General features: G+C 43.3%; 1 long non-coding RNA gene across 1 annotated transcript in view; it reads left to right on the forward strand.

The window, feature by feature from the left end:
* The window catches only part of LOC137359167 (uncharacterized), a 70,681-nt gene extending 51,803 nt beyond the window's left edge, over positions 1–18,878 (forward strand). Inside the window, exon 3 of the long non-coding RNA XR_010971471.1 lies at positions 18,764–18,878. This is a non-coding gene — a long non-coding RNA (uncharacterized lncRNA). The remainder of the gene's footprint in view (positions 1–18,763) is intronic.
* Positions 18,879–19,158: the final 280 nt, after the last annotated feature.

Raw genomic sequence — 19,158 nt, forward strand, 5'->3', positions numbered from 1 at the left:
ACACACACACACACACACAGTCTGATCCTGGATAATAACACACACACACAGAATCTGATCCTGGATAATAACACACACACACACACAGTCTGATCGTGGATAATAACACACAGACACACACACACAGAGACTGATCCTGGATAATAACACACACACACACACACACACACACACACAGTCTGATCGTGGATAATAACACACACACACACACAGTCTGATCGTGGATAATAACACACACACACACACACAGTCTGATCGTGGATAATAACACACACACACACACACACACACACAGTCTGATCCTGGAAAGTAACACACAGACACAGAATCTGATCCTGGATAATAACACAAACACACACACACAGTCTGATCCTGGATAATAACACAAACACACACACACAGTCTGATCCTGGATAATAACACACACACACACACACACACACACAGTCTGATCCTGGAAAGTAACACACAGACACACACACACACTGAGTCTGATCCTGGATAATAACACACCCATAGAAAAACAGAGTCTGATCCTGGATAATAACACACACACTCACACACACACACACACAAACTCTGATCCTGGATAATAACACACACACACACACACACACACACACACACACAGTCTGATCCTGGATAATAACACACACACACACACACACAGTCTGATCCTGGATAATAACACACACACACAGAATCTGATCCTGGATAATAACACACACACACACACAGTCTGATCTTGGATAATAACACACAGACACACACACACACAGAGACTGATCCTGGATAATAACACACACACACGCACACAGTCTGATCCTGGATAATAACACACACACACACACACACAGTCTGATCGTGGATAATAACACACAGACACACACACACAGAGACTGACCCTGGATAATAACACACACACACGCACACAGTCTGATCCTGGATAATAACACACACACACATCCACACACACACAGAATCTGAACCTGGATAATAACACAAACACACACACACAGTCTGATCCTGGATAATAACACAAACACACACACACAGTCTGATCCTGGATAATAACACACACACACACACACACAGTCTGATCCTGGAAAGTAACACACAGACACACACACACACTGAGTCTGATCCTGGATAATAACACACCCATTGAAAAACAGAGTCTGATCCTGGATAATAACACACACACTCACACACACACACACACAAACTCTGATCCTGGATAATAACACACACACACACACACACACACACACACACACACACACAGTCTGATCCTGGATAATAACACACACACACACACACACACAGTCTGATCCTGGATAATAACACACACACACACACACACACAGTCTGATCCTGGATAATAACACACACACACAGAATCTGATCCTGGATAATAACACACACACACACACAGTCTGATCTTGGATAATAACACACACACACACACACACACAGTCTGATCCTGGATAATAACACACACACACAGAATCTGATCCTGGATAATAACACACACACACACACACAGTCTGATCGTGGATAATAACACACAGACACACACACACAGAGACTGATCCTGGATAATAACACACACACACACACACACACAGTCTGATCCTGGATAATCACACACACACAGAATCTGATCGTGGATATTAACACACGCACACACACACACACACACGCACACAGTCTGATCCTGGATAATAACACACACACACATACACACAGTCTGATCTTGGATAATAACTCACACACACACACACAGTCTGATCCTGGATAATAACACACAGACACACAGAATCTGATCGCGGATAATAACACACAGACACACATAGTCTGATCCTGGATAATAACACACACACACATACACACAGTCTGATCCTGGATAATAACACACACACACATACACACAGTCTGATCCTGGATAATAACACACAGACACACAGAATCTGATCGCGGATAATAACACACAGACACACACAGTCTGATCCTGGATAATAACACACACACACACAGAATCTGATCGCGGATAATAACACACAGACACACACAGTCTGATCCTGGATAATAACACACACACACACAGAATCTGATCGTGGATAATAACACACACACACACACATACATGCACAGTCTGATCGTGGATAATAACACACACACACACACACACATACATGCACAGTCTGATCGTGGATAATAACACACACACACACACACAGAATCTGATGTGGATATTAACACACGCACGCACACACACACACACAATCTGATGTGGATATTAACACACACACGCACACATACACAGTCTGATCCTGGATAATAACAACAAACACACACACACACACACACACACACACACAGTCTGATCCTGGATAATAAGACACAGACACACACACACAGTCTGATCCTGGATAATAACACACACACACACACAATCTGATCCTGGATAATAAGACACAGACACACACACACCGAATCTGATCGTGGATAATAACACACAGACACACACACACAGTCTGATCCTGGATAATAACACACACACACACACACAGTCTGATCCTGGATAATAACACACAGACACACACACACAGTCTGATCCTGGATAATAACACACACACACAGTCTGATACTGGATAATAACACACACACACAGTCTGATCCTGGGTAATAACACACAGACACACACACACAGTCTGATCCTGGATAATAACACACACACACACACAATCTGATCCTGGATAATAAGACACAGACACACACACACCGAATCTGATCCTCGATAATAACACACAGACACACACACACAGTCTGATCCTGGATAATAACACACACACACACACAGTCTGATCCTGGATAATAACAACAAACACACACACACACACACACACACACAGTCTGATCCTGGATAATAACACACAGACACACACACACCGAATCTGATCGTGGATAATAACACACAGCCACACACACACAGAGACTGATCCTGGATAATAACACACACACACACGCACACAGTCTGATCCTGGATAATAACACACACACACACACAGTCTGATCCTGGATAATAACAACAAACACACACACACACACACACACACAGTCTGATCCTGGATAATAACACACAGACACACACACACCGAATCTGATCGTGGATAATAACACACAGACACACACACACAGTCTGATCCTGGATAATAACACACAGACACACACACACAGTCTGATCCTGGATAATAACACACACACACACACAGTCTGATCCTGGATAATAACACACAGACACACACACACAGTCTGATCCTGGATAATAACACACAGACACACACACACAGTCTGATCCTGGATAATAACACACACACACACACACACACAATCTGATCCTGGATAATAAGACACAGACACACACACACCGAATCTGATCGTGGATAATAACACACAGACACACACACACCGAATCTGATCCTCGATAATAACACAGACACACACACACAGTCTGATCCTGGATAATAACACACAGACACAGAGAGACTGATCCCGGATAATAACACACAGACACACACACACAGAGACTGATCCTGGATAATAACACACACACACACGCACACAGTCTGATCCTGGATAATAACACACACACACACACACACACACACACACACACACACAGTCTGATCGTGAATAATAACACACACACACACACAGTCTGATCGTGGATAATAACACACACACACACACAGTCTGATCGTGGATAATAACACACACACACACACACACACACACACACACACACAGTCTGATCCTGGAAAGTAACACACAGACACAGAATCTGATCCTGGATAATAACACAAACACACACACACAGTCTGATCCTGGATAATAACACAAACACACACACACAGTCTGATCCTGGATAATAACACACACACACACACACACACACACACAGTCTGATCCTGGAAAGTAACACACAGACACACACACACACTGAGTCTGATCCTGGATAATAACACACCCATAGAAAAACAGAGTCTGATCCTGGATAATAACACACACACTCACACACACACACACACAAACTCTGATCCTGGATAATAATAACACACACACACACACACACACACACAGTCTGATCCTGGATAATAACACACACACACACACACACAGTCTGATCCTGGATAATAACACACACACACAGAATCTGATCCTGGATAATAACACACACACACACACAGTCTGATCGTGGATAATAACACACACACACACACACACAGAGACTGATCCTGGATAATAACACACACACACACACACACACACACACAGTCTGATCCTGGATAATAACACACACACACAGAATCTGATCCTGGATAATAACACACACACACACACACAGTCTGATCTTGGATAATAACACACAGACACACACACACAGAGACTGATCCTGGATAATAACACACACACACACACACAGTCTGATCGTTCATAATAACACACAGACACACACACACAGAGACTGACCCTGGATAATAACACACACACACGCACACAGTCTGATCCTGGATAATAACACACACACACATCCACACACACACAGAATCTGATCCTGGATAATAACACAAACACACACACACAGTCTGATCCTGGATAATAACACAAACACACACACACAGTCTGATCCTGGATAATAACACACACACACACACACAGTCTGATCCTGGAAAGTAACACACAGACACACACACACACACTGAGTCTGATCCTGGATAATAACACACCCATAGAAAAACAGAGTCTGATCCTGGATAATAACACACACACACACACACACACACACACACACAGTCTGATCCTGGATAATAACACACACACACACAGTCTGATCCTGGATAATAACACACACACACAGAATCTGATCCTGGATAATAACACACACACACACACAGTCTGATCGTGGATAATAACACACACACACACACAGTCTGATCCTGGATAATAACACACACACACACACACACACACACACACACAGTCTGATCCTGGATAATAACAACAAACACACACACACACACACACACAGTCTGATCCTGGATAATAAGACACAGACACACACACACAGTCTGATCCTGGATAATAAGACACAGACACACACACACAGTCTGATCCTGGATAATAACACACAGACACACACACACCGAATCTGATCGTGGATAATAACACACAGACACACACACACAGTCTGATCCTGGATAATAACACACAGACACACACACACAGTCTGATCCTGGATAATAACACACACACACACACACACACAGTCTGATCCTGGATAATAACACACAGACACACACACACAGTCTGATCCTGGATAATAACACACAGACACACAGAGACTGATCCTGGATAATAACACACAGACACACACACAGTCTGATCCTGGATAATAACACACAGACACACACACAGTCTGATCCTGGATAATAACACACACACACACACACACACACACAGTCTGATCGTGGATAATAACACACACACACACACAGTCTGATCGTGGATAATAACACACACACACACACAGTCTGATCGTGGATAATAACACACACACACACACACACACACACAGTCTGATCCTGGAAAGTAACACACAGACACAGAATCTGATCCTGGATAATAACACAAACACACACACACAGTCTGATCCTGGATAATAACACAAACACACACACACAGTCTGATCCTGGATAATAACACACACACACACACACACACACACACACACACACAGTCTGATCCTGGAAAGTAACACACAGACACACACACACACTGAGTCTGATCCTGGATAATAACACACCCATAGAAAAACAGAGTCTGATCCTGGATAATAACACACACACTCACACACACACACAGAATCTGATCCTGGATAATAACACACACACACACACAGTCTGATCGTGGATAATAACACACACACACACACACAGTCTGATCGTGGATAATAACACACACACACGCACACAGTCTGATCCTGGATAATAACACACACACACACACACACACACACACACACACAGTCTGATCCTGGAAAGTAACACACAGACACACACACACACTGAGTCTGATCCTGGATAATAACACACCCATAGAAAAACAGAGTCTGATCCTGGATAATAACACACACACACACACACACACACACACACACACAAACTCTGATCCTGGATAATAACACACACACACACACACACACACACACAGTCTGATCCTGGATAATAACACACACACACACACAGTCTGATCCTGGATAATAACACACACACACACACACACACACACACACAAACTCTGATCCTGGATAATAACACACACACACACACACACACACACACACACAAACTCTGATCCTGGATAATAACACACACACACACACACACACACACACACACACACAGTCTGATCCTGGATAATAACACACACACACAGAATCTGATCCTGGATAATAACACACACACACACACAGTCTGATCGTGGATAATAACACACAGACACACACACACAGAGACTGATCCTGGATAATAACACACACACACACACACACAGTCTGATCCTGGATAATAACACACACACACAGAATCTGATCCTGGATAATAACACACACACACACACACACAGAGACTGATCCTGGATAATAACACACACACACGCACACAGTCTGATCCTGGATAATAACACACACACACAGAATCTGATCCTGGATAATAACACACACACACACACACACAGAGACTGATCCTGGATAATAACACACACACACACACACACACACACACACACAGAATCTGATCCTGGATAATAACACAAACACACACACACAGTCTGATCCTGGATAATAACACAGACACACACACACAGTCTGATCCTGGATAATAACACACACACACACACAGTCTGATCCTGGAAAGTAACACACAGACACACACACACACTGAGTCTGATCCTGGATAATAACACACCCATAGAAAAACAGAGTCTGATCCTGGATAATAACACACACACACACACACACACACACACACACACACAAACTCTGATCCTGGATAATAACACACACACACACACACACACACACACACAGTCTGATCCTGGATAATAACACACACACACACACACAGTCTGATCCTGGATAATAACACACACACACAGAATCTGATCCTGGATAATAACACACACACACACACACACACAGTCTGATCGTGGATAATAACACACAGACACACACACACACACAGAATCTGATCCTGGATAATAACACAAACACACACACACAGTCTGATCCTGGATAATAACACAAACACACACACACAGTCTGATCCTGGATAATAACACACACACACACACACACACAGTCTGATCCTGGAAAGTAACACACAGACACACACACACACTGAGTCTGATCCTGGATAATAACACACCCATAGAAAAACAGAGTCTGATCCTGGATAATAACACACACACTCACACACACACACACACACACACACACAAACTCTGATCCTGGATAATAACATACACACACACACACACAGTCTGATCCTGGATAATAACACACACACACAGAATCTGATCCTGGATAATAACACACACACACACAGTCTGATCGTGGATAATAACACACACACACACAGTCTGATACTGGAAAGTAACACACAGACACACACACACACTGAGTCTGATCCTGGATAATAACACACCCATAGAAAAACAGAGTCTGATCCTGGATAATAACACACACACTCACACACACACACACACACACACACACACACACAGTCTGATCCTGGATAATAACATACACACACACACACACACACACACAGTCTGATCCTGGATAATAACACACACACACACAGTCTGATCCTGGATAATAACACACACACACAGAATCTGATCCTGGATAATAACACACACACACACACACAGTCTGATCGTGGATAATAACACACACACACACACAGTCTGATCCTGGATAATAACACACACACACACACAGTCTGATCCTGGATAATAACAACAAACACACACACACACACACACAGTCTGATCCTGGATAATAAGACACAGACACACACACACAGTCTGATCCTGGATAATAACACACAGACACACACACACAGTCTGATCCTGGATAATAAGACACAGACACACACACACCGAATCTGATCGTGGATAATAACACACAGACACACACACACAGTCTGATCCTGGATAATAACACACAGACACACACACACAGTCTGATCCTGGATAATAACACACACACACACACACACACAATCTGATCCTGGATAATAAGACACAGACACACACACACCGAATCTGATCGTGGATAATAACACACAGACACACACACACCGAATCTGATCCTCGATAATAACACAGACACACACACACAGTCTGATCCTGGATAATAACACACAGACACACAGAGACTGATCCTGGATAATAACACACAGACACACACACAGTCTGATCCTGGATAATAACACACACACACACACACACTGAGTCTGATCCTGGATAATAACAGACCCATAGAAAAACAGAGTCTGATCCTGGATAATAACACACACACACACACAAACTCTGATCCTGGATAATAACACACACACACACACACACACACAGTCTGATCCTGGATAATAACACACACACACACACACACACAGTCTGATCCTGGATAATAACACACACACACAGAATCTGATCCTGGATAATAACACACACACACACACAGTCTGATCGTGGATAATAACACACAGACACACACACACACACAGAATCTGATCCTGGATAATAACACAAACACACACACACAGTCTGATCCTGGATAATAACACACACACACACACACACACAGTCTGATCCTGGAAAGTAACACACAGACACACACACACACTGAGTCTGATCCTGGATAATAACACACCCATAGAAAAACAGAGTCTGATCCTGGATAATAACACACACACTCACACACACACACACACACACACACACACACACAAACTCTGATCCTGGATAATAACACACACACACACAGTCTGATCCTGGATAATAACACACACACACAGAATCTGATCCTGGATAATAACACACACACACACACACACACACACACACAGTCTGATCCTGGATAATAACACAAACACACGCACACAGTCTGATCCTGGATAATAACACACACACACACACACAGTCTGATCCTGGATAATAACACAAACACACACACACAGTCTGATCCTGGAAAGTAACACAGACACACACACACACTGAGTCTGATCCTGGATAATAACACACACACTCACACACACACACAGACACAGATTGATCCTGGATAATAACACACACACACAAACTCTGATCCTGGATAATAACACACACACACACACACACACAGTCTGATCCTGGATAATAAGACACAGACACACACACACAGTCTGATCCTGGATAATAACACACACACACAAACTCTGATCCTGGATAATAACACACACACACACACACAGTCTGATCCTGGATAATAACACACACACACAGAATCTGATCCTGGATAATAACACACAGACACACACACACACAGACTGATCCTGGATAATAACACACACACACACACACACACACACACACAGTCTGATCCTGGATAATAACACACACACACAGAATCTGATCCTGGATAATAACACACACACACACACACACACACAGTCTGATCGTGGATAATAACACACAGACACACACGCACACAGTCTGATCCTGGATAATAACACAAACACACACACACACACACACACAGACACAGATTGATCCTGGATAATAACACACAGACACACACACACAGTCTGATCCTGGATAATAACACACAGACACACACACACAGAATCTGATCGTGGATAATAACACACACACACACACACACAGTCTGATCCTGGAAAGTAACACACAGACACACACACACACTGAGTCTGATCCTGGATAATAACACACCCATAGAAAAACAGAGTCTGATCCTGGATAATAACACACACACTCACACACACACACAGAATCTGATCCTGGATAATAACACACACACACACACAGTCTGATCGTGGATAATAACACACACACACACACACAGTCTGATCGTGGATAATAACACACACACACGCACACAGTCTGATCCTGGATAATAACACACACACACACACACACACACACACACACACACACACAGTCTGATCCTGGAAAGTAACACACAGACACACACACACACTGAGTCTGATCCTGGATAATAACACACCCATAGAAAAACAGAGTCTGATCCTGGATAATAACACACACACACACACACACACACACACACACACAAACTCTGATCCTGGATAATAACACACACACACACACACACACACACACAGTCTGATCCTGGATAATAACACACACACACACACAGTCTGATCCTGGATAATAACACACACACACACACACACACACAAACTCTGATCCTGGATAATAACACACACACACACACACACACACACAAACTCTGATCCTGGATAATAACACACACACACACACACACACACACACACACACAGTCTGATCCTGGATAATAACACACACACACACACAGTCTGATCCTGGATAATAACACACACACACACACAGTCTGATCCTGGATAATAACACACACACACACACACACACACACACACACACACAGTCTGATCCTGGATAATAACACACACACACAGAATCTGATCCTGGATAATAACACACACACACACACAGTCTGATCGTGGATAATAACACACAGACACACACACACAGAGACTGATCCTGGATAATAACACACACACACACACACACAGTCTGATCCTGGATAATAACACACACACACAGAATCTGATCCTGGATAATAACACACACACACACACACACAGAGACTGATCCTGGATAATAACACACACACACGCACACAGTCTGATCCTGGATAATAACACACACACACAGAATCTGATCCTGGATAATAACACACACACACACACACACACAGAGACTGATCCTGGATAATAACACACACACACACACACACACACACACACACACACAGAATCTGATCCTGGATAATAACACAAACACACACACACAGTCTGATCCTGGATAATAACACAGACACACACACACAGTCTGATCCTGGATAATAACACACACACACACACAGTCTGATCCTGGAAAGTAACACACAGACACACACACACACTGAGTCTGATCCTGGATAATAACACACCCATAGAAAAACAGAGTCTGATCCTGGATAATAACACACACACACACACACACACACACACACACACACAAACTCTGATCCTGGATAATAACACACACACACACACACACACACACACACAGTCTGATCCTGGATAATAACACACACACACACACACAGTCTGATCCTGGATAATAACACACACACACAGAATCTGATCCTGGATAATAACACACACACACACACACACACAGTCTGATCGTGGATAATAACACACAGACACACACACACACACAGAATCTGATCCTGGATAATAACACAAACACACACACACAGTCTGATCCTGGATAATAACACAAACACACACACACAGTCTGATCCTGGATAATAACACACACACACACACACACACACAGTCTGATCCTGGAAAGTAACACACAGACACACACACACACTGAGTCTGATCCTGGATAATAACACACCCATAGAAAAACAGAGTCTGATCCTGGATAATAACACACACACTCACACACACACACACACACACACACACAAACTCTGATCCTGGATAATAACATACACACACACACACACAGTCTGATCCTGGATAATAACACACACACACAGAATCTGATCCTGGATAATAACACACACACACACAGTCTGATCGTGGATAATAACACACACACACACACACAGTCTGATACTGGAAAGTAACACACAGACACACACACACACTGAGTCTGATCCTGGATAATAACACACCCATAGAAAAACAGAGTCTGATCCTGGATAATAACACACACACTCACACACACACACACACACACACACACACACACACAGTCTGATCCTGGATAATAACATACACACACACACACACACACACAGTCTGATCCTGGATAATAACACACACACACACAGTCTGATCCTGGATAATAACACACACACACAGAATCTGATCCTGGATAATAACACACACACACACACACAGTCTGATCGTGGATAATAACACACACACACACACAGTCTGATCCTGGATAATAACACACACACACACACAGTCTGATCCTGGATAATAACAACAAACACACACACACACACACACAGTCTGATCCTGGATAATAAGACACAGACACACACACACAGTCTGATCCTGGATAATAACACACAGACACACACACACAGTCTGATCCTGGATAATAAGACACAGACACACACACACCGAATCTGATCGTGGATAATAACACACAGACACACACACACAGTCTGATCCTGGATAATAACACACAGACACACACACACAGTCTGATCCTGGATAATAACACACACACACACACACACACAATCTGATCCTGGATAATAAGACACAGACACACACACACCGAATCTGATCGTGGATAATAACACACAGACACACACACACCGAATCTGATCCTCGATAATAACACAGACACACACACACAGTCTGATCCTGGATAATAACACACAGACACACAGAGACTGATCCTGGATAATAACACACAGACACACACACAGTCTGATCCTGGATAATAACACACACACACACACACACTGAGTCTGATCCTGGATAATAACAGACCCATAGAAAAACAGAGTCTGATCCTGGATAATAACACACACACACACACAAACTCTGATCCTGGATAATAACACACACACACACACACACACACAGTCTGATCCTGGATAATAACACACACACACACACACACACACAGTCTGATCCTGGATAATAACACACACACACAGAATCTGATCCTGGATAATAACACACACACACACACAGTCTGATCGTGGATAATAACACACAGACACACACACACACACAGAATCTGATCCTGGATAATAACACAAACACACACACACAGTCTGATCCTGGATAATAACACACACACACACACACACACAGTCTGATCCTGGAAAGTAACACACAGACACACACACACACTGAGTCTGATCCTGGATAATAACACACCCATAGAAAAACAGAGTCTGATCCTGGATAATAACACACACACTCACACACACACACACACACACACACACACACACACAAACTCTGATCCTGGATAATAACACACACACACACAGTCTGATCCTGGATAATAACACACACACACAGAATCTGATCCTGGATAATAACACACACACACACACACACACACACACACAGTCTGATCCTGGATAATAACACAAACACACGCACACAGTCTGATCCTGGATAATAACACACACACACACACACAGTCTGATCCTGGATAATAACACAAACACACACACACAGTCTGATCCTGGAAAGTAACACAGACACACACACACACTGAGTCTGATCCTGGATAATAACACACACACTCACACACACACACAGACACAGATTGATCCTGGATAATAACACACACACACAAACTCTGATCCTGGATAATAACACACACACACACACACACACAGTCTGATCCTGGATAATAAGACACAGACACACACACACAGTCTGATCCTGGATAATAACACACACACACAAACTCTGATCCTGGATAATAACACACACACACACACACAGTCTGATCCTGGATAATAACACACACACACAGAATCTGATCCTGGATAATAACACACAGACACACACACACACAGACTGATCCTGGATAATAACACACACACACACACACACACACACACACAGTCTGATCCTGGATAATAACACACACACACAGAATCTGATCCTGGATAATAACACACACACACACACACACACACAGTCTGATCGTGGATAATAACACACAGACACACACGCACACAGTCTGATCCTGGATAATAACACAAACACACACACACACACACACACAGACACAGATTGATCCTGGATAATAACACACAGACACACACACACAGTCTGATCCTGGATAATAACACACAGACACACACACACAGAATCTGATCGTGGATAATAACACACACACACACACACACAGTCTGATCCTGGAAAGTAACACACAGACACACACACACACTGAGTCTGATCCTGGATAATAACACACCCATAGAAAAACAGAGTCTGATCCTGGATAATAACACACACACTCACACACACACACAGAATCTGATCCTGGATAATAACACACACACACACACAGTCTGATCGTGGATAATAACACACACACACACACACAGTCTGATCGTGGATAATAACACACACACACGCACACAGTCTGATCCTGGATAATAACACACACACACACACACACACACACACACACACACACACAGTCTGATCCTGGAAAGTAACACACAGACACACACACACACTGAGTCTGATCCTGGATAATAACACACCCATAGAAAAACAGAGTCTGATCCTGGATAATAACACACACACACACACACACACACACACACACACAAACTCTGATCCTGGATAATAACACACACACACACACACACACACACACAGTCTGATCCTGGATAATAACACACACACACACACAGTCTGATCCTGGATAATAACACACACACACACACACACACACAAACTCTGATCCTGGATAATAACACACACACACACACACACACACACAAACTCTGATCCTGGATAATAACACACACACACACACACACACACACACACACACAGTCTGATCCTGGATAATAACACACACACACACACAGTCTGATCCTGGATAATAACACACACACACACACAGTCTGATCCTGGATAATAACACACACACACACACACACACACACACACACACACAGTCTGATCCTGGATAATAACACACACACACAGAATCTGATCCTGGATAATAACACACACACACACACAGTCTGATCGTGGATAATAACACACAGACACACACACACAGAGACTGATCCTGGATAATAACACACACACACACACACACAGTCTGATCCTGGATAATAACACACACACACAGAATCTGATCCTGGATAATAACACACACACACACACACACAGAGACTGATCCTGGATAATAACACACACACACGCACACAGTCTGATCCTGGATAATAACACACACACACAGAATCTGATCCTGGATAATAACACACACACACACACACACACAGAGACTGATCCTGGATAATAACACACACACACACACACACACACACACACACACACAGAATCTGATCCTGGATAATAACACAAACACACACACACAGTCTGATCCTGGATAATAACACAGACACACACACACAGTCTGATCCTGGATAATAACACACACACACACACAGTCTGATCCTGGAAAGTAACACACAGACACACACACACACTGAGTCTGATCCTGGATAATAACACACCCATAGAAAAACAGAGTCTGATCCTGGATAATAACACACACACACACACACACACACACACACACACACACAAACTCTGATCCTGGATAATAACACACACACACACACACACACACACACACAGTCTGATCCTGGATAATAACACACACACACACACACAGTCTGATCCTGGATAATAACACACACACACAGAATCTGATCCTGGATAATAACACACACACACACACACACACAGTCTGATCGTGGATAATAACACACAGACACACACACACACACAGAATCTGATCCTGGATAATAACACAAACACACACACACAGTCTGATCCTGGATAATAACACAAACACACACACACAGTCTGATCCTGGATAATAACACACACACACACACACACACACAGTCTGATCCTGGAAAGTAACACACAGACACACACACACACTGAGTCTGATCCTGGATAATAACACACCCATAGAAAAACAGAGTCTGATCCTGGATAATAACACACACACTCACACACACACACACACACACACACACAAACTCTGATCCTGGATAATAACATACACACACACACACACAGTCTGATCCTGGATAATAACACACACACACAGAATCTGATCCTGGATAATAACACACACACACACAGTCTGATCGTGGATAATAACACACACACACACACACAGTCTGATACTGGAAAGTAACACACAGACACACACACACACTGAGTCTGATCCTGGATAATAACACACCCATAGAAAAACAGAGTCTGATCCTGGATAATAACACACACACTCACACACACACACACACACACACACACACACACACAGTCTGATCCTGGATAATAACATACACACACACACACACACACACAGTCTGATCCTGGATAATAACACACACACACACAGTCTGATCCTGGATAATAACACACACACACAGAATCTGATCCTGGATAATAACACACACACACACACACAGTCTGATCGTGGATAATAACACACACACACACACAGTCTGATCCTGGATAATAACACACACACACACACAGTCTGATCCTGGATAATAACAACAAACACACACACACACACACACAGTCTGATCCTGGATAATAAGACACAGACACACACACACAGTCTGATCCTGGATAATAACACACAGACACACACACACAGTCTGATCCTGGATAATAAGACACAGACACACACACACCGAATCTGATCGTGGATAATAACACACAGACACACACACACAGTCTGATCCTGGATAATAACACACAGACACACACACACAGTCTGATCCTGGATAATAACACACACACACACACACACACAATCTGATCCTGGATAATAAGACACAGACACACACACACCGAATCTGATCGTGGATAATAACACACAGACACACACACACCGAATCTGATCCTCGATAATAACACAGACACACACACACAGTCTGATCCTGGATAATAACACACAGACACACAGAGACTGATCCTGGATAATAACACACAGACACACACACAGTCTGATCCTGGATAATAACACACACACACACACACACTGAGTCTGATCCTGGATAATAACAGACCCATAGAAAAACAGAGTCTGATCCTGGATAATAACACACACACACACACAAACTCTGATCCTGGATAATAACACACACACACACACACACACACAGTCTGATCCTGGATAATAACACACACACACACACACACACACAGTCTGATCCTGGATAATAACACACACACACAGAATCTGATCCTGGATAATAACACACACACACACACAGTCTGATCGTGGATAATAACACACAGACACACACACACACACAGAATCTGATCCTGGATAATAACACAAACACACACACACAGTCTGATCCTGGATAATAACACACACACACACACACACACAGTCTGATCCTGGAAAGTAACACACAGACACACACACACACTGAGTCTGATCCTGGATAATAACACACCCATAGAAAAACAGAGTCTGATCCTGGATAATAACACACACACTCACACACACACACACACACACACACACACACACACAAACTCTGATCCTGGATAATAACACACACACACACAGTCTGATCCTGGATAATAACACACACACACAGAATCTGATCCTGGATAATAACACACACACACACACACACACACACACACAGTCTGATCCTGGATAATAACACAAACACACGCACACAGTCTGATCCTGGATAATAACACACACACACACACACAGTCTGATCCTGGATAATAACACAAACACACACACACAGTCTGATCCTGGAAAGTAACACAGACACACACACACACTGAGTCTGATCCTGGATAATAACACACACACTCACACACACACACAGACACAGATTGATCCTGGATAATAACACACACACACAAACTCTGATCCTGGATAATAACACACACACACACACACACACAGTCTGATCCTGGATAATAAGACACAGACACACACACACAGTCTGATCCTGGATAATAACACACCCACACAAACTCTGATCCTGGATAATAACACACACACACACACACAGTCTGATCCTGGATAATAACACACACACACAGAATCTGATCCTGGATAATAACACACAGACACACACACACACAGACTGATCCTGGATAATAACACACACACACACACACACACACACACACAGTCTGATCCTGGATAATAACACACACACACAGAATCTGATCCTGGATAATAACACACACACACACACACACACACAGTCTGATCGTGGATAATAACACACAGACACACACGCACACAGTCTGATCCTGGATAATAACACAAACACACACACACACACACACACAGACACAGATTGATCCTGGATAATAACACACAGACACACACACACAGTCTGATCCTGGATAATAACACACAGACACACACACACAGAATCTGATCGTGGATAATAACACACACACACACACACAGTCTGATCCTGGATAATAAGACACAGACACACACACACACGCTTACAGACACACAATCAGAGTCTGATCTTGGATAATGACACACGCACACTCACTCACTTCCTGATCACTTTCTCCTGTTGTTCCAGGTTTTCGGACATGGAAAAATGAATGGTGAACCAACCTGGGCTCTTCTCCTAACCGGAATCATAGCTGAGCTTGGAATTCTCATTGCCTCGCTGGATATGGTGGCTCCCATTCTGTCCATGTAAGTATTACATCCCCCACTTGCTTGGTAATCTCCCTCCCCAGTAACGCTCTCCCAGATCCCTTCCCCCCTCTAACCCTCTCCCCGATCCCCTTCCCAGTAACCCTCACCCGGATCCCCTCCCCCCAATAACCCTCTCCCAGATCCCCTCCTCCCACGAACCCTCTCCCAGATCCCCTCCTCCCACTAACCCTCTCCCAGATCCCCTGCTCCCAGTAAACCTCTCCCAGATCCCCTCCTCCCAGATCCCCTCCTCCCACGAACCCTCTCCCAGAT

The sequence above is a fragment of the Heterodontus francisci genome, unplaced genomic scaffold, assembly GCF_036365525.1.
Source record: "Heterodontus francisci isolate sHetFra1 unplaced genomic scaffold, sHetFra1.hap1 HAP1_SCAFFOLD_1354, whole genome shotgun sequence".
Classification (NCBI taxonomy): Eukaryota; Metazoa; Chordata; class Chondrichthyes; order Heterodontiformes; family Heterodontidae; genus Heterodontus; species Heterodontus francisci.